Below are 25,391 nucleotides of genomic sequence, written 5' to 3' on the forward strand. Positions count from 1 at the left end.
TTAAGATAGTTCAGTAAGGAAAGAGGCAGGCTAAGAAGGGATGTAATAATAATAACTAGCATTCATATATGGGGCAGCTAGGTGGCGCCATAGTGCATAGAGCACTGGCCTTGGAATCGGGAAAACTCATCTTTCTGAGTTCAAATCCAGCCTCAGACACTTGCTAGCTTTGTGACCCTGGGCAAGTCATTGAACCCTGTTTGCCTCAGTTTCCTCATCTGTAAAATGAGCTGGAGAAGGAAATGGCAAACCACTCCAGTCTTTGCCAAGAAGACCCAAAGTGGGGTCAGGAAGATCAGACATGACTGAAAGCAACTGAACAACTACAAAAAGCCTTCCTGTGGCATTTTAAGGTTTGCAGAGTGCTTTAGATGCATTATCTCCTTTGAGCCTCTCAACGGCCCTTGGGGGTAGGTGATGCAATGTGAAGAAGCTGAGGCTGACATACACGCACACACACATACATACATACATATGATATGGGATATAAGGTGTGTTCAGAGAAGACTAGTACCTCTGGTATGAAGGCCTGGCACTCTGTCCAGTGCACCACCTAGCCATCAGACTGACACATAGTAGGTACTTAATAGATGCTCATTAAGTGCCTAACTCAAGCCCAGGCCTTTGTTCTACTGGCCAGTCTATCAGGTAGAGGGAGAAGGTACGTCTGTGATGGTCCAGGGTCCAGACTAGGAAAGGCTTGGGAGGGCGGATGCTAAAATTGCCCTCCCTAAAGGACTTTGCACAGGGAAGAGGATTTGGGTTACTCCCATTCTCCCTTTATTTAAACAGCCACATACTGGCACATGTATTAAAGATCCTCCTGCAATAGTGTCCCATGAGAACCTCTTGAAGTGTGGAAGTAGGTGCTGTAGACAAGAGTGAGCTTCTTCTAAGGTTGTCACGGTGCCTCCTTCAGTGCTGGATCTGAAGGAGGTTCTCAAATGTTTATTGAAGAAAACTCAATATATGCAAATAGAAACAAATAGTTATGAGCCTTATCCTTGGAATGCACAGCTCCAATGAATAAATATTTATATTGTGCTCAAGTCCTAAGTGCCTTACAATTTTGGTGAATTGAAATTGACTCTGCACGTAACGTTTTTATTTTTCATTTGGCCCTGGCACACAGTAGGCGCTTAGTAAATGCTTGTTTGTTTTTCATCATTAAGCCAATATAACGATAGCTTATTTATATAGCTGATTATATTTGGCAGCTTGTTGGGCCTAGAGTCAGAAGACCTGAGTTCAAATCTGGCCTCCCCTGGGCAAGTCACTTAACCCTGTGCTTCATTTTCCTCAACTCTGAAATGAACTGGAGAAGGGAATTGCAAACCGCTCCAGTATCTCTGCCAAGAAGACCCCAAATGGGGTCACGAAGAGTCAGACACGACCAGACAACAACAGTTACCTTTATATAGCTCAGTATGACAACACATTTCGTATTCTTCATGGATATGATGATAATAATGATTAAAAATAGCCAACATTTATTGTGCTTTAGAATTATTATCTCATTTGATCCTCACAGCCATCCTAGGAGGTAGTTGCTATAAATATCTCTATTTTACAGAGGGGAAACTGAGGCAAACAGTGGTTAAGTGACTGTACTTTTTTTTTTATCACAGCAACCCTTTGAGATAGGTAATAACAGTATTGCCCCCATTTTACAGATAAAGAAACTGAGAAATAAAATTATTTTTTCCAAGGTCACCAGACTAGTAAGTAGTAGAGTTGAAACTGAGATGCTGTCTTCTAATTTCAATCGTTAGATATGTAGGAACCAGAGCTGGAAGGGACCTTAGAGAAGAGAGAATCCTAGACTCTCAGGAAGGGACCTCAAAAGTCATCTAATTCAGCCCATTCCTGAATCAGGAATCCTCTCTGTAGCATCCTGGATGACTGGTTATCAAGCTCTACTTGCAGACCTTCAGGGATGGGGAATTCACTCCCTGCCAATGCAACTCATTCCCTTTTGGGATGGTGCCCTTTTTGCCCTATGTCTTCTGCTTGCCTACCCTTTGCAGCAGTTTCTGTCTATCAGTCCTAATTATGCCCTCTGCAGCCAAGCAGAGCAATTGTAATCTGTTTTCTAGGTGACAGCCTTTCAAATATTGGAAGACATCTCCCATTCTCTACCCCTGAGTAGTATCTCATTTAATCCGTACAACAACTCGAGGAAGTAGTGCTATTATCCCTATTTTACAGTTAAGGAAATAGAGGCAGACAAAAATTAAGTGACTTGCCCAAGGTCACACAGCTAGTAAGTGTCTGAGGCTAGATCTGAACTCAGGTCTTCCTGACTCCAGGCCTGCTGCTCTCTCCATTGGGCTAGCTAGCTGCCACATATGAACAGCAGTCCAAGACTGGCTTTGAACCCATATTTTCCTAACTCTAGGCCCAGTGCTACTGTCTCACCCAGCTTCTGTCTACCTGCAGGATAACGGTGGCTGTTTAGGAGGCAAGAATTAGAGAATCAGATTTCCTTAGTCTGAATGGCACTCTCCCAGAATGCCTGCATCCCTGTAGGGCTGCGGGACTGATTTGCCTAATGCTCTTAAGTGGTTCTGTGAAAATGAGGTGTTAGGTGTAAGGAGAGCTTCCAGAGCAATTAGTGCCTGAGCTATGATGGTATAAATTATAAATGGGCTCCTGCTAAGGGAGGCTCTGTAATGTTACATGGGGTCTGCTTACAGTGTATTCATGATATTATGAATTTTTATCAGTTATATGCAGGGGAGGGGAACCTGGGGTCTCCAGGCCACATATGGTCCTCTAGGTCCTTAAGTACAGCCCTTTGACTGAATCCAAACTTCACAGAACAAATTCCCTCAATAAAAGGATTTGTTCTGTAAAACTTGGATTTAGACAAAAAGCCACACCCAAGGACCTAGAAAGCCACATGTGGCCTCAAGGCTGCAGGTTCCCCACCCCTGGGTTAGGGCCTGTGTGTGTATATGTGTGTTGTGTGAAGTAGGGGGGTCACTTGTGCATTTAGTTGGCTAAAATCACTTACTGGAGGGCAGTGGGTTGTGCACCATATCCCTTCTCCATAGTGATGATCACTCCATGTTTCCCGTGTGCTGTGTCCCAAATCTGGCTCCTACTGCTTCCACTTATAAACTGACAATTTCCCACTCTCCCTGTGAACCTGCTGAGAGCCTGGCTCAAGTGGAAAGTTCTCACTACAGTTAGAATTGTTTTCCTTCCTAAGCCAGCTAAATACAAGCATGGGGATGAATGAAAGTTCAATTAACCTTCATTAGCAGCTGGAGGCTCTGCTAATGCTCTAACGCCCCAGTAAGGAAAATGAAGAAAAGGACTTCCTTTGGTAACCGTCTTGGCTTCTAATGTTGTTAATTCCCAATTCCATTGAAGGTGGGGAGAGATTGGAAGAGTTGGGGGTGATGGGGAGAGGGAAACAGCCAATAGGAAGAGGCACATTTGATGGGGAGTCGCTTGGGCGGAGCTGCCTTGAGCACCAGGAATAGAGGAGAAACAGGAAAATGATCACCTGGTTAAAAAAAGAGAGAGCTCATCCGTGTCTGGAAATAGCAGCAGAAGCAGTGAATGTCATTTTATGTTTTAAGGTTGGAAAGAAGGGAGGGAGTAGAAGTCTACATGGAAGGAAAATGTTATTTAATAGCTTAATTTATTTAAAAGAATTGCAAAGTAAGCATGATAAATGGCAGGAAAACTAAATGGAATGGGAGGAGCATTTATTCTGGAAACAGAGGACCTGGGTTCCAATGCAGCCTCTGATGCTTACTGTCTGTGTGACCTCACACAAGTCACTTGATCTGTAAAAGGCAGTTTGGAGTCAATGGCTTTTATAGTCTCTTTCAGCTCTGAATATCAGACCCTATTATCCTATGAGGTCTCTAGGCTTCAGTTTCCTCTTCTGTAAAATGGGCGTATTGGACTAGATGGTCTGTGAAGGTTTTCCCAGCTCTAGCTCCACTTCTTCCTAACGGGATTCACATTTCAAGAATTTGAGAGGCAGGTGATAAAGTGAATGTCAAGGAAAGGCATGAAAACTGGAGTGGAGGAAGAGAATCATAAGAAGAGGGAGTTAAGAAAGCTGGGAAATGCCCATTGCCCGGGATGTTTACCATCCAGATGTGGAATTTGTATTTGGGTAAGTAAACTACAGGATATGCTTTGCAAGAGGGGGGTATACCTGGCAGCCCTGACTGAATGAGGAATGTGTCTGGGGGCCAACCTGCATGGCTTTGGGGGGCTTTTGTGTTTTTACATGGCATTGACTCTTATTCTCTTGGGCAGAATGGGCAGCACAGTGTTTTGAGTTGAGTGTTTGTATTTGAAAGAGAGAAGGGCTGAGACATTTTCAGTTTTAATTTGATCTAATTCTGAGTACCAGGTTCTAGATGGTGGGGAGAATATTTTATTTTAAAGCCTCCCTCAAGACATTCTGAAATAGGAAATTTCTCCCAACATTTCCAGTTTCTTTTTCTAGGGAAGGAGCCTTGGATTTCTCAAATGTTTTTCTTCCTTCTTTCCTCCTTAAGGATTCCTTCTTTTTATTTATAAACACAGCCATGGCTTCCACAAATAATAGTACTTTGTAACTATATGGGTGTTTTTAGACAATAGTTTAAAAAATGTGTATTTAGAAACATGTCCCAAACAAAATTACTGAGCTTTTATTATTATTAACACTCACATTATCAAGTGTTTCCATAATGGAAACTCTGACCTTGTTGAATTAGGAGACTTCCTGCAGGTTTCCTGGAGCTGCTACGTAGGTAAATCCTCCAAACTCCTGAAATACTGGTTTTTCAAGGACTGTAGTCCATAGTTTGAAATCCTGGAAGTTCCTTCCAAGAAGTAAAACTTAATAAAAAATCACTGTGCAGAGTTTGGGGGCAAAGTGGCTCCCGATAACACATTCTCATAATAGAAATTTACATGTATTAGTGGAAGGGCTTATCAAGGCCATCTAGCACCATTGTATTTTACAGATGAGGAAACTGAGGCCTAAAGAAGTTTGACAGTTTGTTCAAGGTCACCCAGGTAAGCCACCAAGCTAAGATTTGAACCCATGCCTTCCAACTCCAAACCCATCCCTCTTTACTCTCCCTTATCCATGCAGAATAAGCCTAAATTAATTCCCTGGTTTCACCTTTTGGCCTGATGTGAATGATTTTGATTCATACTAAAGGTTTCTGGAAGAAATAATCTTGTAGCAAAACCAAATTCACCTAAGGAAATTCTTACTTCTGTCATTTCGGTCCTGAGAAGGAAGATCAGGGTTCACCCAGAAAGAAGTATCGTGGAAGAAAGGCAGAAGGAAAGCACCAAAACCTTTCCCCCTTTAAATACAATTGCCAGGAAGGAGTTTGTCACAGTGGCTTTCAAGCTGCCTGGTGTGCAATGTCAGGAATACTGGACTGACCACTAGAAGTGCTGTTTTTAAACACCACTTGAGTACAGAGCACTGTCTCCTCCATTAGAATGTAAGCCCTGTGAGAGCAGGGACTGTCTTTTTGCCTTTCTTTGTGTCCCTAGCACTTAGCACGGTGCCTGGTCTGTAGTAGACACTTAATAATTGCTTACTGATTGACTGGCCAACCACAGGTCTGGGGGAATTTCAGACATTAACAGGGTCCTTGCCCTTTGCCACCATGTTGTTTTTGCTCTTCTGGCGGGAGGGGGTATGATGCATGCACAGATAACCATAATACTGACTGATATATCTGAAGTGTATAAGAGCAGAGCAAACCAAGCGCTTCTCAGAATCCAAGGAGTGGAAGAGGAAGGGCTGTTATAAGCCTGTGAGCTCAAAAGAGGGCTCGTGGGCCCATGGGCCCATTTCAGCTGGGCCTCAGAAGAGAAATATCATTTCAATTAGGGAGGCCATTCCAGGCACAGAGAACAGTGCCCTGTTATAGTAGATAGAACAATGGGCACAGAGTCAAGAAGACTTGGGTTCAAATTCTGCCTTAGACCTTGTAAGCTGTGTGACCCTGGATAAGTCACTGAATCTCTCTGGGCTTCAGTTTCCCCATGTGTGAAATAAGGAGGCTGCACCCAATCTCTAAGGCTCTTTCAGCTTTGAATCTATGTTTACAAAGGTACCAAAAAGTTCATTTTGAGTAGAGTTTGGTGGGAGTGTAGGGACGAGGTGAGTGTGAGATAAGGCTAAAAGTTAGGTTGGTCACACAAATTGGAGGAAAGCCTTGAATGCCAGGCTAGGATGAATTTAAACTTCAGTCCCTTCAGTAAGCATCTGTTAAGTGCTTGCTCCATCCTAAGTGCCAGGAGCAGAAAGTCAAAATGGAAGCAGTCCTTCCTTGCAATAAGATAGCTTACATGAGGAAAACACCAGGTAGACAGAGAAGTTAAAATAGATTCAAAGTAAATTGTGACTGCCCCTTCCTGGTGGGCTCTCCCAGATCCTTCTCTCTTACTAGCTGCCTTGCTATGGTCTACGCTCTGGTAAAATTGGATGCTCTGCAGCTCCCTTTTTCTTTTCCCATTTTGTTCTCTCTCACTGTCTCTTATGCCGGGATGGATTTCCCCTACCCCCCAATAATTTCCTCAAGTTCCTCCCTTCCTTCAAAGCCCAATTTAGAATCCACCTCCTCCAAGAAGTTATTGTTGTTCAGTCATTTTCAGTCGTGTTCGACTCTTCGTGACCCAATTGGTGTTTTCTTGGCAAAGATACTGGAGCTGTTTCCTTCTCCAGCTCATTTTGCAGATGAGGAAACCGAGGCACACAGGGTTAAGTGACTTGCCTAGGGTCATACAGCTAGTAAGTGTCTGAGGCCGCATTTGAACTCAGGTCTTCCTGACTCCAGGCTGGACACTCTCACGTTACTGTTCTTTGCACGGGAGATTCACTAACTCAGGGATGGCTAGAAGTGACCCTCAGAGGCTATCTAGTTCAGTTCCCTAATTTTACAGATGAGGAAACTGAGGCCCAGAAAAATTAAGTGACTGGCCCAAGGTCACACAACTAGTAAGTGACAGTGATGAAATTTTAATGCAGGCTTTCTGAGTCCCACAGCCAGCACTTTTACACTTGCTCCCTGACACCCTTCCCAGATTTCTCATAGGACTTAATTTGTGTACTTGTCTTATCCCTTACTATGTTGTAAGCCTCTTAATTGCAAAACTTTCCTCTTACTGTCTTTATAACTTCAGCGCCTATCACCGTGCCTTAAATATAATAAGCATGTAGGATTTGAATTGAATTGAAAGGTTTTGGGCAAAAGAGCAATATAATTGAACAAAGAAGATTAATCTGGAAGCAGTTGTAAAGGATAGATTGGAGTGAAAAGGGATGATTGTTTGGAAGCTACTGTAATCATTGGGCCAATGGTATCAAACTCAAATACAGAGGACCTACTAAACCACACATATGGATGCCTAGGGTCTGCATGCTGACTTAATTTTAAAATGTAATATTGTCTGTGTTTTATTGTATTTTTAAAATTTGTTAATATTTCCTGATTACATTTTAATTTGGGGCAGCAGCCCTGGGAGTGTTGTGGCCCTCAGGCCATGTATTAGACACCTCTGGTCTAGGCTGGTGATAATGGAGATCTTTAAGGATGCAAGTTTATCTGACCAGTGGTGACCAAGGGGACAAAGAAGGGATGGATTTCAGAGATAGTGTGGTGGGGACAGAACTGATACGCCTTGATGATTGAGTGTGCTAGGTGAGAGGGAAGGCTGGTGCTTAGCTTTTGAACATGGATTAAGCTTATGCTCCTGACAGTCAGAAATGAGAGCAAGTTTGAGGGGAAAGATGGGCTGTCTCAGGAGGTGGTGAGTTCCCCCTCACGTGAAAGCTTACAGCAAAGGCTGGAAGACCGCTTGTTGAGATGGTTCAGATCCCAGGCACAGGTTGAACTAGATGGCCTCTGGGGTCCCTATGAATTCTGAGATTTTGGCACAGTAATTTTGGTTAGGACTTCTTGATTTGGAAGTCTTGTTGGACTAACTGTACAGAAAGGTTGTGTAAGTCATCTAAGAAGTGGGTCTCATGTTCAGAAGCTTTGTACACAGTTAATGTTGTGGGGAGCGGGGAGGGAGAGAGAGAGAGGAGAAAAAGAGGAAGGAGGGAGAGGAGAAAGAGAAACAGAGAGAGAGGAGAAAAAGAGGGAAGAAGGAGGAGAGAGCAAAAGAGAGGGAGAAGAGAAGAAAAAGAGAAGGGAGAGAGAAAGGGGGGGAGAAAAAGAATGAGAAAGGAGAGGAGAAAAAGAGAAAGAAGAGAGAAGGAGGGAGAAAGAAGAAAAAGAAGAGAGGAGAGAGAAGGGGGAAGGGGAGAGAGAGGAGAAAAAGAAAGAGAAGAAGGGGAGAGAGAGAGAGAGAGAGAAAGAGAGGAGAAAAAGAAAGGAAGGGGGGGAGGGAGGAGGGAGAGAGAAAGAAAAGAAAGGGTGTTGGAAAGGAAAGCCCATAAGCTTGAACATCAGAGGTATTTCTTATTGGGGGTGGGGGAGCCTTTTTGTTCTGCTAAAGGTATTCTTGAAAACTTGCTGGAGAATCAGGCAGCCTGTACCAGCTTAGGAGTTTCGTGGGGAAGGAAGGATCTTTGTGAGTAGCTGGGGGAGGGGGGATTAAATGTGGTGTTCATGTTCATCCAGACTCCTCCGATTTCCTAATCTTCGCCTACCTGCAGAATGATATTCCTGGTTTCGTGGATGTGAACTCTGTTTGCAGGCCTCAGATTCATCCTCCCCGTTTCCCTGCCTCCCATTTCAGGCCTACCTCCAATTTGCCAACAAAGTGGTGTTTGTTATGGGGTAAAGCAGGCAATTATCTGGGCAGTGACTGTGGCTGCAAACAGCCACTTTAGTTCAAAACCTGACGTCTCTGGAGGAGGCTGGTTAGTTAGGTTTATTCACTTACTTTTCAGGCAAGTGAGGAGTCACAGATGATAATGTTCTAAAGGCATTGGCTAGAGAAAGCGCCTCACCAGAAGCAAATGTTGAGCAGAGAGTGCATCATCATCCTTGCTGTCTCTGGTGCAGGGGAAATTGATCTCAGCAACCATTTATGAAGCATCTCCTATGTGGAAAGCACTGCGTTTAGTCACTGAGGCTCTGAAAACATGACACATGGCTCCTGCCTTCAAGGGCTCATGGGGTTAGGAGGGGGGATACAACATGTAAACTAATAGGTAAATGCTTGATGATTTAAGGGAGCACAGAGAATTGGGTTAATCAAAAGACAAAGGGCTTCCCTTAGAGGGTGACATTCGAACTGAGCCCTAAAGAGAGAAAGGATGCTTAGAATCGGAGATAAGAAGGGAGTGAATTCCAGGAAACACCCGCCCCCAACCCCAAGGCTGTGACATAGGTAGTGAGATTAAATGCCAAGTTCAAGGAATAGTAACTGTAGGCCAATTTGGTTATAACATAATGTGTGTGAAGGGGAGTAATATAAAGAAAGTCTAGAAAGGAAGACTGGAACCAAATTAAGAAGATCTTTAAATGCTAAGCCAAGGAATTTTTATTTTATCATAAAAGAAGTAAGGAGCCACCGAAGATTATTGAGAAGGGGAGTGTCATGGTCAGACTTATTCTTTAGGAACATTATTTGCAACTGTGTGTGGGATGATTAGAGAAAGGAGAGACTGGAAGCAGGGAGTCCAGTTAGGAGGCTTTTGTAGTCAGTAGGTTGAGAGGTCAATCACTCAGTCAGCTAGAATTTATTGAGTGCCAGGTGCTGGGCTAAGAACTGGGTAATGACAGTTGATGAGCATAGGTGATGGCCATGTAAGTGGAGAGAAAGAGGGGTGGATGGGAAAGGTCTTATAGAGGCGGATTGAATGTGGATGGGGTAAACAGTGAAGTGAGCTGGGGATGACTTCAAAGTTGTGACTGAAAGAAGGGTGGTGCCATGGGCAGAAATAAGGACATCTAGGGGAGATGCGAGTTGAGGTGTGAAGAGAATAGGTCCTGCTTGGGAACTTAATGAGTATGACCTTTTAGCGAGAAGCTGAAGTCCACCTTCAATGGACTGGAGATTTTTTTTCCCACATGTCATTACTAGATATTTGACGTTGGTTGGACCAGATGATTTCTAAGGTCCCTTCCAATTCTAAAATTGTGCTATGGAAGCTTTATGATTCTTGGGAAAGTTTATTGAATTGTTTAGTGAAGTGACATTTAACTCAGTGCTACTCTGATGCCTCGTTGGTCATCTGTGTGTGTGTGTGTGTGTGTGTGTGTGTGTGTGTGTGTGTGTGTGTGTTTTCTTTTGGCCAGAGCAATATATGGGGACAGTCTACCAAAGTGTGGACAGGTTGTGGTCTAGGCCACTGGAAGGAGAACCCATACAGAGAAAATCCCAACCCTTTGGAAGTATAGGAATATAAACCTTGATTTGATTCTTTCAAAATAATTTTTGAATCTTGCAAAAAATTTTATTGAATTATATCTCCTTCATTTCTAAAGTGTATTCACTATGCACAGAGCCCACCTTTGTAACCAAAGGATAAAAAAGAAAGGGGGAAGGGGAGGGGAAGGGCAGTTCTTAAAACCTGATAAGTATATCAGCTGAGTCTGACCACATATGCAGGATTCCAAATCCCTAGTTCTCTATATCTGCACAGAGGGAGGGAAGGGCATTGTCTCCTTTCATTGTTTGGAATTTTTGCTGTATAGCCCATATGAGTATGGTTCTCCTGCTTCTGCTAACTTCACTTTGCATTAGTTCATGTAAATCTCCCCATGTAAATCTCTCATGTAAATCTGTGTATTGAGTCAAGCATTTATTTAGTGTCTACTAAGTGCCAGGGACCACACTAGGTGCTAGGCATACAAAGGAAAAAAAAAGCAAAGTGACATCTGCCCTCAAGGTGTCTCCACTCTAATGGGGAAGACCATAGGTAGACAAAAACACGTGTCAAGCAGGATAGAAAGTATCCTTGGAGGAGAAGGCCCTAGCTCCTAGGTGGGGGTGGAAAATGAGAGTGGGGAGGGAACCAGTAAAGGTCTCTGGCGGAAGGAGCCACTCTTACTTAGTCTTAAAGGAAACCAAGAAATGAAGGTGAGAAGGGGGGGGGGAGAGAAAGAGAGAGAGAGAGAATGAATGAGAATGAGAATGTGTATTAGGGTCATGAGAGACAACCAATGGAAAGACTCAGAAGATGGGAGGTTGAATTTTATGTGTGAGTAAGAGCAGTAATGCATAAGAAGGTTGAAAAAGGTAAGATAGAGCCAGGTGATGGGAAACTTTGAATTCCCCAAAGAGTTTGCATTTGATCACCCCAGTAACAGGGAGCCCCTGGAGTTTGTTGAGTTGGGTGAGTGCCGAGGGCAGACATACCTCTAGGAAGATCCCACCCAGAGGGGTGAAGGCCTGAGTTAGGCTAGTAGCTGTGTAAGAGATAGAAATGACAAAATGGGGCAACTGTATTCTTCTTACTCATTGTTTCTTCTTGGGTGGCAGGATTACATTACATATTACAAAGTACATTGCATATACTTTGTTTCCAGTCCTTTGCTACTAGCAAAAAAAAAAATGCTGCTATAAAACTTTTGGTGCAAGGGGGATCTTTCTGTTAGCTTCCTGGGAGTATACAGCTAGGTTGTTGTTAATGTGAGTTTGAATACTTGTAATTAATAATAGCTAATATTTGTACAGCTCCTACTATGTGTCAGGAACTGTGCTGAGCACTTTCTAGATATTATCTGTTGTAATCCTCACCACAACCCTGAGCAGGTAGGTGCTGTTATTGTCTCCATTTTACAGATAAGGAAACTGAGACAAACATAGATAAAGTGACTTGCCCAGGGCCACACAGCCAGGAAGTGTCTTAGGTTGGATTTGAGCTCAGGTCTTCCTGACTCCAGGCCCAGCGCTGTATCCACGGTGCCGCCTAATGTGACCCCTTCACAGGATTTCTTCTCTTCCCCTCCTCTGCTCTGGGTACATCTTTATGATAACAATGATGACAGCTGACATTACTGCCTGTGCTTTCTCGTTTGATCTCTACAACACCCTGTGAGTACTACAGCTAGCAGTCATATTCCCATTTTTGACACTCAGGTTTTGACTTGTTCAGTTATACAGCTTGTAAATGGCCCAGTGGGGTAGGAATCCATTCTTTCCTGTCTACAAGTCCTGGGTTCTTTTTTGGGGTGTGTGAGGTAATTGAGGTGGAGTGACTTGCCCAGGGTCACACAGCTATTAAGGGTCAAGTGTCTGAGGTCGGATTTGAACTTGGTTCCTCCTGACCCCAAGGTTGGTGCTCTATCCACTGTGCCACCTAGACGCCCTGAGTCCTGTGCTCTTTGGACCATATGCTGGTGCCTCAGAATCTGGGAGAGAAAACTTACAAAGGTTTAAAGGAATACATTTATTTTTGCCTATTTTGAAATATCAGCATGCCATATGAACTTTAAAAAGTGCTGGAAACAGTTCAGAACCTAGTAAATGAAGTTTTTGAAAAGGTAGTATGCCTTCTAGTCTTTTATAACTTCATTTTCCATTAACAGATGTATCCCTGAGAGGAAAGTAGCCATCATGGTGGTTCAGTGTTGACCTAGAACAAGGAAAAAAAGCTGGGAAAGAACCTTTTCTCTTTTCTTTCTTTTTTTCTTTCTTTTTCTTTCCTTCCTTTTTTCTTTCTTTCCTTCTTTCCTTTTTTCTTTTTCTCTTTCTTTTTTTCTCTCCCTTCCTGTCTTTCTGTCTTCCCTTCTTTCCTTCCTACTTCTCTTTCTCTCTTCCCTCCTTCCTTCATTCTTTCTTTGTGCAGGGGGAAAGAGTTGGAACATTTTTTTTTGTAGGACTGTATAGCTTAGTTGTTGAAGCTTTTAGTATTTCGATGAGTAATTGAGGCCTTGTCTTGCTGTAACCCAACTACATTTTAGCCAGCGTAAGAACATTTCAAGAACCTGTTAGCTTATTCACATTCTGCAATTCAAGCCAGCCACCAGCTTCTAACGTGTGATTTTCCTGGAAGGATAGGCAGTAACTTAGACAAGTAATTTAGCATAGTGGATCCCATTGGTCTTAGTGTCGTAGAGACTCAGGGATCGAATCTTGCCTCTTACACTTAGCTGTGTGACCCTGGGCAAGTCACTTAATCTATCTAGGCCTCAGTTTCCTCATCAGTAAAATGAAGGAGGCTTGAATTCCATGGTCTCTAAAGTCTGTTCCGGCTCTAAATCTTAAGAAGCTCTGAATGCTGGCCTTGGAGTCAGGAAGACCTGAGTTGAAATCCCATCTGGCGCTTAGCTGGGTGACCCTGAGCGAGTCACATCACTTCACTGATTCATTTAAACAACTGTTTAATGCCTAGCAGGTGCAAGGAATGTTACCTCTCTTAGATTCAATTTTTCCATCTATAATATGAAAATAGCTTGTTTTGAGGGTCAAATGAGATAATGTACATGGTGCTTTGCTCATTTGAAGTGCTATGTAAATAAATGTTGGTTTATTGTTTGTCTACCTTTCCGGGCTGTTTTTCTTGGCACTGAAGTAATAAGGCGAGGTAACAGGCTAAACTAAGTCATGTCAGTCCAAATGTTGACCCCTTGTGTAATCTTTTCTTCTTCCTCCTCCTTCCCCACTCTTCTTCCTGTGCTCTCTAATCATCTAATCTCTATCTCTATCTTCTGGCCAGGCAGCAGGTTTGTAGTGCAGCTAGACAATACATAGGGCCAGTCAGAGAATTAGGCCTTTGATCCCCTTGATTTTTCCGTTCGGTTCTTTCTCAGCTGCCCCTCAGTTGGTCAGTATTTTGTCTTCATGAAATCTCCATATGCAAAGCATGATTGTTATCCACATGGTTTTACCAGTGACAGATAGTAGAACAGACTTTCTCACTCATGTCATCCCTTCACTGACCCCCCCATTTCCCCTCCCCCAACCTCTCTTAGTTTGCTTTGTGAAGCTTGGAATGATGAGGACCTAAAATCCAGTTAGCCCACTCGCTGTTGCTATGGTGGTCTCTTTTGTCAGAGCAACCTTGTATGACTACCACCTGTTGAAGTTATGTGGGATTTGTTTTTTCTTTTGGGTCTGTCACAGAAAAGAAAGTGAAGCCTAAATTCTGCTTTCCAATACATTCAGTCCAACAGGGTCATACAACTAGTAAGTGTGAAGTATCTGATATTGGATTTGACCTAGCTGCTCCTGGGATTGATTTTCATAACAACTCATGCTCCTTTTCACTTCTTGCTCTTTCATATTCTAGGTCAGTGGTTCTCAAAAGTGTGGTCCAGGGACTACTGGGGGTTCCAGTGCCCTTTTAGGGGATCTGTGAGGTCAAAAATATTTTCATAATAATACAAAAACATTTTTATTTTATAGCACAGTAAATATCTTAACATATAACACATATTAAGAAAAGCCCTTTTGGAAGGGCGTCCTCAGTGATTTTTAGGAGTGTTTTAAAAGTGTCCTGAGAGTGACTGCTGCTTTAAGGGCTCATATCCTACTCCTCTTTACAAAAAAAAGTAATAGAACCAGAATGGTTTTCAAGGTGATCAAAGTTTGTGTCGCCTTAAAATATTTTAGAACTGCTCCTTTTAAAGTTTTCTTTATTGTCCTTTGATTCAGACAATGACAATGTGGAAATTTTCTCCCTTTTTAAAAAAGAAAAAAATGCTAAAAAAAAAATCCTATTCAAAAGGTGAACCAGTAACACCCAGGCAGTCTCAGAGTAGCCTTGAGTTGTTCCCGCTTGTGTTTAGCTCTTTTAAGGGTCTTGTTTTATTTACTTGATTCACATTGCAATCAACAACAAACAAATCAAAGGAAAGCCCTTCCATCTCTGTTGCTCTCACTGAAGGCGTCTGGACAGCCTTAATCTGTTCATGGCTGTTATTTACAATCCTTCACAAATGTATTTAAGTACATTCCAAAATGGTCTGGTAGCCTAGCTCATCTTACTTTGACAGGATTTTGTGGGCAGCCAAAGCTATGAGTTGCAGATGATGGAGGGGAAAGAAGCCTTATGGGTAAAAAATTTGTTTATGGGAGTGTCAGGTACCTTAAGTATTTGACAAATTGATCTATTTAAGAAACATGTGTTTACAATTATATGTGTGTATGAGTGTGTATATGCATTGCATGTTTACACATATCATATATGTATCATTTACGTATACATATACATATGTATTGTCTGTCCTTTATTTTTGAAGAGGACCGTTGATTTGCATGTGGATTGGATTTAAGTGAGATAGCTAGCTAGCTAGACACACACACACACACACACACACACACACATTTGTATATGTATAGGCAACTAGATGGCATTGGCTAGAGTGCAGGGCCTGAAGTCAAGAAGACTCATCTCCTGAGTTCAAAACACTTACTAGCTGTGTGATCATGAGCAAGTCACATAACCCTGTTTGCCTCTGTTTTCTGCTCTGTAAAATGAGCTGAAGAAGGAAATGGCAGACCACTTCGGTATTTCCGCTAAGAAATAGGGTCATGGAGAGTCTGACATGACTGAAAGTGACCGAACAACAACAGTATATCTACATGTATGTATGTATGTGTTTATATATGTATATGCATGTCTGTATATATATTAGTATGTATACAGTCGTGTGTATATATGTATACCTATATCACCCTGCATAAGCTTGCAGTTAGATAAGATACACATGTGTTTCTGTAAGCTTCCCAGTATCACTGCCTGCACTCACACACCAGCATTCTGGTGGCCCAACTCACCATATGTTTGTATGTGTCTATATACTCATACACACATACACGTGTGTGCATTTATGTATATACTGTGCATAAGTATGTATTTGTGCACATACACAGTATGTAACGGTGCCATGTATAGAATATGTAATGTATAGCATTCGTGTATGGATAATAACAGATGTAGAGAAGAGAAGCTGGGGTCCACATGGATTAATAAGCTCTTATGGATTTATCTTATGTTGGAAAACACTCAGAAGTTGAAGTGGTTATAAAATTTGTGTGTGTTTGGTTTTCATGTCCTTTAAAAATAAGTACATAATAAAAATTTTCAAGAGGTAGCTGTCTAATGTTCCAAAGCATATGACCTAAATGTATGCCCGATATTCTTAATATTTAAAGTCCTTTGCAAAGATGTGTTTATTGTCAGTAACACTTTGCAGAAGCTGGGTGAGGTTGCAGTGTCCTCTGGAAGATGGAGAAATGGAGTCAGAAAAGAAATGACTTGCAAAGCCCCAGTATATTCCTAGTCCCTGGGCTCCCTGTCCTGTTGCTCAGCTTGCTTAGTCACGCTGCTGTGTCATGTAAATACTGCTTTCCATCCCAGCTTGCATAGACGAAGTCAGGAAGAAGCTCACCCCGGGGAATAGACTCAAGCTTGCAACGAGATAAGATACATGTGTGTTTCTATAAGCTCACCAGCCCCTCCCCCTTCACTTAACACTGGCGGTATGGGGCTGGCAACTGCTGCTGGGGCCCAGCTCACTGTGGACAGTGGCATTCCCACAGTTGAACACTGGCCACCTGCTCGGCTACCCCCACCCACCCCCTCCCCAAGCTGGAGACCGAGTGGAGATGCCCTTCTTTCACAAAACATGTTCTGTTTCAGGGGTCCTGGAATTGAAGGTGAGAGGCTGATTTGCTAAAAGGGAGGGAGTTGCTCTAGAGACCCTTAAGCTGGGGGTTGGGGGGGAGGAGGAGAGAGAGAAAGAAGGGGGTAGGGGTAGGGGGGGTAAGAGAGAGAGAAGAGAGAGAGAGAGAGAGAGAGAGAGAGAGTGAGAGAGTGAGTGAGTGAGTGTGTCTCTTAGGTAACCAAAAGCTAGGTCATATTTTTTTTCTGCTTGCTAAAACATGGACATAATTGAAAGTCCACACATGCTAACTCACGTGCAGATGTCCTTTCCGCAGGTAGGTTTAGAAACTTAATTGTGCTGTCCTTTTTCTAAAGAAACTTTTTTCTAATGGACTCTCTTCCTCTTTGAAATTGAAGGAGGGCGATTGGGCTGCTTTGGAGTATTTTTATTATGTCCCCCCAACTGCAGTTTCTGCCTCAGAAAAGCCTTCTCTCAAAATATAATTTCTAGGCTAGAAAATGGCTTTTCTAATGTTGCTGCCTTCTTGTGTAGGCAGAAGTATTTAAAGAGGGAGGAAGACTTTAAAAACAAAATAAACAACAACACACAAAACCCCCCCAAACTTTGGAAAATGGATTTTTAGCTTTCGAAGCCAGATCATTTGTGCACGCCTGAGCACATATCTGCTTCTTCCTTCTACAGAGGTCACAGTTTCAGTTTTTGTTTTGTTCATCCAGTGAGTGCATACAGGGGCAAGAAAGAAACCGGAGTGTGTGAAACTAACTCGGTAGAAGGAGAGGACTGTCTGTGTCAAAGCAGCGTGTCCCATGTTACTCTGGGCTTGTGGTTACTGAGGAAACATTTTGGGAACAGAGATGTTCTCATGGGGTCAATGGGAAATCATCTTTTCCGAGCGGGTTGAAGCCAGGACTCAAGTGTTTATAGGAATGGTGGTGGAGAAATTGAGTAACAGGTAGATTAGGTGAGACTGGGTGATGTAGTGGAAGGAAGGACTTTGCCTAGAAGTTAGAAGAGGTGGGTTCTAATCCCAGCTAGGTGGCTGACTAGCTAGCTGTGTGACCTTAGGCAAAAAAAGGCTTAACCATGCTGAGCCTCATTTTCTTCATCTGCAAAATGAAAAAGGTGGACAGAATGTGGCAAGTAAATTCTCTTCAGCTTAAAATGGTATCATTAAGGTATATGCTATTGAAATTCTCTATGGTACGGTGCTATTGAGGGCCGTATGTGTGTGGACGGACATTTATATCCATACTCCTTAGGGTCTCACTCTTGTTGTATTTCAGTCATGTCCAACTCTCCGTGACCCCAGTTGGAGTTTTGTTTTGTTTTGTTTTTTTTTGGCAAAGATACAATAGTGGTTTGCCATTTCCTTCTCCAGCTCATTTTATAGATGAGGAAACTGAGGCAAACAGGGTAAAGTGACTTGCCCAGGTCACCACAGCTAGGAAGTGTCTGAGGCTGTATTTGAGCTCAGGTCTTCCTAACTCCAGCCCCAGCACTCTGTCCATTGCACCACCTGGCTGCCTAGGGTCCCACTATGTGCTCTTATGTATATCATATACTCATAGCATAGAAAATACAACATTTGTCTGAATATGAATCATGCTTTCCTCTGAGTTAAAAACCTGAGTTCTACCTATAGCTAGTGGTGTTTCTCAATCCATTCAGGGTTGCAGCCCATGTTCAAACCAGTGTGATATGTAGCAAAATTGAGATTTCTGAAGTATTTTTTCTAGTACTTTTCATTAAAGAGTATCTCTCTAGGTTCCTTGGTTATAGCAAATGCAGTGTTTTTGGAAAAGCAGCTGCTATGTAAACCACCGTATGTTTTATTTACAAATGCGTTTGCCTGTGCATTTTAAATATGCAGAACTCTTAAAAAAATACAGGTATAAATTGCATTTAATTATGGGCAAGCATGGCATTTATCATAATGTAAATTGACATTGTTACATGTGAGGGAGGTGTAGAGAATGAAGGAGGAAGGTATTTCTAGGGATTGAAAATGGACTAGAAGTTGTTCAAACTGCCCCCAAGGCATGTCATCATCCCAGAGGAAGCCGCTGTCAGAGGAAGGATTGAGTTTGTGCTAAGGCCGTAGGCTTGGCAAGGCCAGGATAAATGAGAAGGTGCCTTGTCATAGGAAGAGGATGGGGAGCAGGCTGGATCCTGAAAGGCTGATAGGGAGAAGTTTCAGGAAGGGCTGGAAGATAAGGAGAGGCCTCCTTTCAGTCAGTCCATCTGCAGGACCTCGGTGTTAGGCACGCTTTGGTATTGGCCTGGGCTGGGGTCAAAGTACAGCCGCAGGTAAGAGCGGTGTCCTTGCTGGGCCCCTTCCCGAGAGGCTCTTCCAGTGCCAAGATTCTTCTCGGTCACCTTTTAGTAAGGGTGCTGCCTTTCCTGGGCCCTGCCCGGAAGCTGATAGCGACAGGTGAGGGGGGATCTAAGACGCCGCAGCCGCAGAAGCTTTCAAAACAGCGTTTATCATCAAACATAGAGGGAGAGCATTGACTTCTAATCAGAAGGCCAAGTTACTGGGAAAAGTCAGCTGATGGTCATCTGAACTCGCCAGAACTTTGTGCCTTGAAGTATAAATGGCTGTACTGGGACTTTTTGAACTTTTGCCAGCAAGTCATTTCAGGGAGGGGGAGGGGAGAGGTGGAGGGAGGTGGACGGGCCAGTGGTTGATAATGGAAAATAATGGTAATCAAGGTACAGGAGAGTCAGTTGTGTATGAGCCCTTAGAATGATGATACTGGGTCAGCTTGCAGGACCACCCAGAGCTGACTGGGCTGACCTCCAATCTTCATCCGTCTCCCTTTTCCACAGAGAATAAGTGATCTTTTTGTTCTCTTGGAGCTCAGCTGTGTACTTGAGGGGACGATCACTCTTCGTGTTCTGGGCGTCCGTTTGGATGAGTTCTAAAACGCTTTGTGTTGGTGATCTGAGAGGTTGTTTTGTCTTTGGCTGCCTCCGGTAACCTTGTAAAGTCCAGTGTGTGCTGTCAGTCAGACTCTGTGGCAGGGTCTGAAGGAGCCATATGGGAGAGGCCCTGGTGATTGATGTAGCAGGATTCACCAGGCAATTAATAACATCTTCCAATTCAGATCCACTGCTGTGGAATTACCATTATTATTGTTATTACCAACAGCAGTACTGAAAAGCTCACCTATATAAGGGACCATAAGCCAAGAAAATGAAAGTAACCCTAAAACTTTTGAGTTGGAAGGTGCCAGGAATGGGAGGTGACACATAGAAACACTTACGCACTGTCACATTTTGATCATATATCGGATTTGGGTCTGGCATCTATTAATGACACATCTGGATGGGTTAAGTGGAGGCAGACATACATTGTAGTTTCATCTCATCTGAGTTCAGCTGTTTTCCCTTAAGTGTAAAAGATGTGAGCACTGTCAGCCCGATAACTTTTTTTTAATCTTTGTTATGAGGAATTCACTGGTTGTGACAGTTAACTTTAAAAAAAGAGCCTTAAGTAGCGAGGAGCAGCGCCGCCCCCCCCCCCCACCACCAGTTTTGGCTTTTCATCTGCCAAGGGCTAACTGCCTCCGGAGGGCGGCAAAGGGAGTAGGAAGGCAGGGAGCAAACTGGAGTTGTATGAAGTGTGTATTTGTTTGGGAAGAGTAGGGGGCACCCAGGGTGTGATTGGAAATGGAAGGCTCAGGGCCCGTCTTGTAGCATGACTGCCAGCAGGGGGAAGACCATGAGGATGGAGGCAGGGGAGGCCATGCCGGCTCATGGTTGGTGTCTGGGGGGAGCAGGGAGCAAACACCCTCCTGGGGAGCCAGAGAGCTAAGCGAAAGGGCTGCTCCAGCCTGCCCACCGGGCTGACAATGGTGAAGCAGGCGATTATGCAACCTCCAAGCCCCCTATCCCTCCTCCCTCCTCCATGGCTCCGTCCCTCCCTCCACTCTGCCAACACTCGATTTCTCTCTTTCTCTCTCCCTTGTGTTTTCAAACAGGAAGTGCACGGTTGTCTGTAACGTGCTGCCGGGTCCCAGAATGAAGGAGTGAGGTCTCCCAACTGCCTGTGCCGGATCCCCGACTCGGGAGCCCGCTGCAGTCTGAGTTTACCGAGAGCACCCTGAGGCAAGCAGGGTAGCCGCCTGGTCCAGGTAAAAGAAGGGGCCTGGGGTGGTGGCCGGGGATGTGGGGGGGCAGCCTCCCGAGCAAACAAGCTGCGGACTTGCTGACTTCTGGCTTGTCATTGATAGATGCCCCCCTTGCGCTCAGATGTGCCTCCTTGCCCTGCAGGTCTGGCCCACTTCCACCTTCTTATTTTCCTCCGTCTCCTCTTTCTTCTGTTCTTTGCTCCACACTCTGCTGCCACCGCTGCTCTGTGAGGATGTGTGGGGGGATGCTTAACCCTGCCTGGACAGGGTAGGAGAAGCAGCATGCGCCCATCGTGGGCTCCGTGCCCGAGCTGGCTGCCTGCTCCCGGTGGCAGGCTCCTGCAGCCTGCTGCTGCCACCGCCACCAATGCTGCCCCTGCTGTTCCAGCAGCTCTTTGTTCCTGGCACAGGACAATTCTTGAGGGTTATTTTCTGGATTGTGCTGGGAGACTGCTGAAACCAGGATTTTTATTTTGTTTGGGAGGAGGTGCTGAGGATGAAGGGAAGGAGAAGAAAAAAAAAGAGCTATTGAGTTGAGGACTGTAGGTAGGGGGACGGGAGGAAGGGCCTTGGTCTCTTCCTTTATCTCTGAAGGAAATGCTGTAGCTCGTGAAATGCCTCCTCTTTAGTCTATAGGGTAAGGAGTGCTGGACTCCTTCCCTCCTGTGGCAGGAGACCCAAGCCAGAAGGTAGAAGGTAGCTGGGCAGGGGACCTTAGGCAGGAGAAAGAAAGGGGTACAGACACATGAGATGGCAGAGAACTCTGGGGTGACTTATTTAGTCTGGTGTCTGGGCTGTTAATTCCTGTCTGGTTTCTCGGTCAGGCTTCCTTTGCCTAGACAGAAGCTACTTTTTAAAGTAGGAGCCAGACATCTTTGGTTGGTTAAATGCTGCTCATCACCCAGTGACCATTGAACCCAGCTTTTCTTGGCTACAGCTGGCTCAGTGGTACCTCACGAGGAGGCCTTGTTCCATCTTAGCAAAGGTGTCACCAGGCTCAGAGAAAAATGGCTTTTGTCCCTCACTCTGCTCTCTGGTCATCTTCCTGGCTGTTCTCTTCCCCTGTAGATCCCTAAATCAGTTGGACTTTTTCACTAGCCAAATCCTGACCATACTGTGTTACCTGATACTGGCAGCTGGCATTGATGGGGCATTTTAAGATTCAGAAAGCACTTTGCATTCATCATTCACTTATTCAGCAAGCACTAATTAAGAGCCTACTGGGTGCCAGGCAGACTGCTAGAGGCCGGGATAGGAAGAGAAGGCATTTCCCCACAGATAAACACCATTCTCCTTGAAGCCAACCAAGGGCAGAGCAGTGCAGATGAGGAAAACCAGTTTGGTATGAAGCTGTTTGGGGCGTTAAGTTGTCCGTTTGAGCCATATTATTACTTGATGCATTTTAAACTAATTTTCATACGAAGTAATGAATAAAGAAATAATTTACATGCAGAAATCTTCTTTCCTATGGAGCATCATTGCTGGGGGACCAGGGAAGAGTGGTAGTCTCTCTATGGCTCTTCCAGGAAAGGACAGCCTTCTGTTCTCCCGCCTTGTATTGGGCCACCAGAGTTCACCTGGGGCCAGAGTTAGTTGGGATTTTTAAGAGCGTGATATGGATTCCTGCCAGGAACACTATGGATGATGAAAGCTTCCTTGTGATTTCTTTAGTTTAGTTTAGTTCATGTTGATTCCATGGGACAGTGAGTGATGGATGGTGGCAAAGTGAACACATGGTCAAATGGAGAGATTGCTGGCACAGGAGTTAGAGGACCTGAGTTCACATACCACCTCAGATACTTTCTGTGTGTGTGCAACCTTGGGAAATTAACTAAGCTCCCTGGATCTGAGTTTCTTCGTCTGTAAAATGGGTTAGCCTAAGTGGTCTCTGAGGTCTTTTCCAGGTCTGGAGATAGGCTTAGAGCTGGAAAGGGACTTTGTAAGCTTATTGTATGGCTTGTAAGCCATATGACCCAGTCCTTTCATTTTAAGAGGGTGTCCAAGATCACATAGGTAACATATGGCAGAGGCAGGATTTAGGATCCAGTGGTGTCACCCTTCTCACAACACCAAGCTGCCTTTGATCCTATATCCTTTTTCTTCTGTTGAAAAGGGATAGGGACCCAGTCTATGGTTTCATAGGTTTAGGGAACTCCCAGATGAGGAAATTGTCTCTGTTGGTTCAGCTTGCCATCTTTTCTACAATTTACAGTCTTAGTTATTCAGAGCACCAAGGGGTTCAATGATTTGCCCAGGGTCACTCGGCCACTAAATGTCATAGAAGAGACTTGAACTCAGGTCTGCCTGTTTTCAAAGCTGGCTCTCTATCCAGGCTACCATACAGCCTTGACCATAATAGTGATAAAATTGTGCCCTGTATTTGTGTATCCCTGGATGGATTTCAAGCCTCAGCCCTCTAATATGCAGCTATTCTAGGGTTAGAATAATAATAAATAGATAATAGAATCCTAGGTTTGTAAGAGAGAGGTACTTTAGAGGTCATCTAGTCTGACTCTCATTTTATAGGTGAGGAGACTGAGACCCCAAGGGGGAAAGTGACTTTATGGTTTCACAAGAACACACGTGGCAAAGGTACAATTTGCACCCACATCGTCAGACCCCAAATTCGTCACTTTGGTTTTAGCAGCAAATATCCAAAACATACCATAAAGGAGTAAAAAACCCCTTAATTTTATGCTTCTATTTTAGAAGAAATATAGAAGTAAAATAAGTCTAGGCTTTTCTTGGTCAAGAGTGTAGACTGACTTAGGGGTGTTCATGGTGTCCTCCAGCAGCCAGGGGAAAGAAGGAACCTTGCAGAACCAGGTGACTGCCTCTTATTTTTTAGGAAAGAATTTAATGGAGACATCAGAGTTTGTACGTCTTCGAAAAAGGTGTCATGGGAAGAGGAGTAAACCTGAATTTCAGAGAGGCCTAGAAAGTACAGCCTCAGCCTGGGACCCTCTGTCATTTTCCAGTCATTTTGTTTCAGGATTGAGTCTTCAGTCTTCCTTGGCATCTGTTGTCCCGAGAGCAAGGTGGAGGGTGGCTGTGTCACCTGAGTGTATTCCTGCCAGGTGATCTCCTTGTGACACAGGGGACGTCCTGAGCATCATTTCAGAATGTCTTTAGCCACACAATGAGAGGTTGAATCAACAAACAGTAACTGAACCCCAGAATTACTCCGAATTAAGTGCTGCTTAGTTTGACAGGTCAACTCCCACTTTTCCCAATAATGATGATATTAAATATTAAAGAGTGGCCGTGTGGTGTAGTAGGTAGAAGACCAGCCCTAGAGTCAAGAAGACCTGGGTTCAAGTCTAGCCTCTAACAGGTATTTGTTAAATGACTCGGGGCAAATGCCTCACGTCTCAGGGTTCCAGGCAGCTTTCTGAGATTCCAAGTTAAAGGGGAGCTAGTTGAAGCTCTGCCATCTGTGGAGGGAGTTTCCACCCAGATGAAATCATGGTGATGAGTGAATAATAACAACAACAATAATTAAATGACATTCATAAAGCGAAGAGGCTTGCAAAGTGCTTTACTTTCATGATCTCATTTGTCCTTCCCTGCAGCCCTGTGAGATAAGTACTAGAGAAGAGGTGTTATTATCCCCATTTTACAGATGAAGAAACAAAAGCTAGGACAGAGAGGAGGGAGGGAGAGAGACAGAGAGGAGAGAGAGGGAGAGAAGGGAGGGGAAAACAGACAAAGGGGAAGGGAGAAGGAGAGAGAGAGAGGAGAGGATGAGACAGACAGACGAAGGGAGAGGGGGAAGGGAGAAGAGAAAGAAAAGAGAGGGGAGGGGAAAGAGAGAGAGAGTGAGAGAAAGGGGAAGATGGGGAAGGGAGAGGGACAGAGACTAGGAAAGAGAGAGAGGGAGAGAAGGGAGGAAGAGACAGACAGACAAAGGGGGAGGGGAAGGGAGGAGAGAGAGAGAGGTGGGAGGGGGAAGGAGAGAGAGAGTGAGAGAAAGAGGAAGAGAGGGAGGGAGAAGGACAGAGACATGAAAGTAGGGAGAGAGATTGAGATTAAGATGAAGTGACTCAGCCAGGGTCATATAGCTGCTGGAGGATCTGATGTGGGATCTTCACCCTGGTCTTCCCAGGAGCAGCCCTCCACCCTCTCTCCTGTGATGATTTGCCATAGACCAGGCTTTGTCTTGTTAGAACTTAACACTTCCTTGACTGTGATATCTTTTATCCCTCTTTTCCCTCTGAGACTAGCTTTATCCAGGTTTCATCAGCATAGTATGTGCTGGGATTGCCAACCCCCTTGAGGCATGTTCATGCCAGTCTTTCAAGTCAACCTTAAATCATGTTCTGGGATTAAGGCTTCACTATCTTGAATGGAGAGGTTGGCACGTTTTAATGTTTTGGAACAACAATAAAAAATTGTGAGGTACTGGAGACAGATTGACTTCCTGTGAGAGGGTAAGGCTACCTTTCCTAGCATCATTGATTTGGAGCTGAAAGGGACCTGGGAAATCTTCTGTTGAAACCTCCTTATTGGACAGATGAGGAAATGGAGGCCCAGAAAGATTAGGGGATTTGCCCTAGGGAGGAAACAGCAGCCAGATTTCGAATTCAGGTCCTCTGACTCCAGATTCGGCACTCTTTCCACGTTACTGTCATGTACCAGCAATAAATAATTTATTTCTTTGGTTGGCAGTTGTGAGGGGAAGATGGAGAATACATCTGTTAATTGAATTTGGCCTATGCATGACGTAACTCCAGTGAGCCTG

General features: G+C 44.1%; 1 protein-coding gene across 5 annotated transcripts in view; it reads left to right on the forward strand.

Annotated features, from left to right (window-relative positions):
• LRRC8D (leucine rich repeat containing 8 VRAC subunit D) overlaps window positions 1-25,391 on the forward strand; it is a 145,906-nt gene that overhangs the window by 13,861 nt on the left and 106,654 nt on the right. For 2 of the 5 annotated variants that reach the window (XM_020988786.2, XM_020988783.2), the window contains exon 2: window positions 20,501-20,653. The gene's annotated coding sequence lies outside the window, so the exon portion shown is untranslated. Of the gene's footprint in view, window positions 1-16,525; window positions 16,549-18,726; window positions 18,825-20,179; window positions 20,279-20,500; window positions 20,654-25,391 lie in introns of those variants that run through there. The other 3 variants (XM_078156560.1, XM_020988785.2, XM_020988787.2) reach the window with 3 other exon arrangements.

This window comes from Phascolarctos cinereus, unplaced genomic scaffold (assembly GCF_003287225.1).
Source record: "Phascolarctos cinereus isolate Bilbo 61053 unplaced genomic scaffold, phaCin_HiC Scaffold_5;HRSCAF=322, whole genome shotgun sequence".
Taxonomy (NCBI): Eukaryota; Metazoa; Chordata; class Mammalia; order Diprotodontia; family Phascolarctidae; genus Phascolarctos; species Phascolarctos cinereus.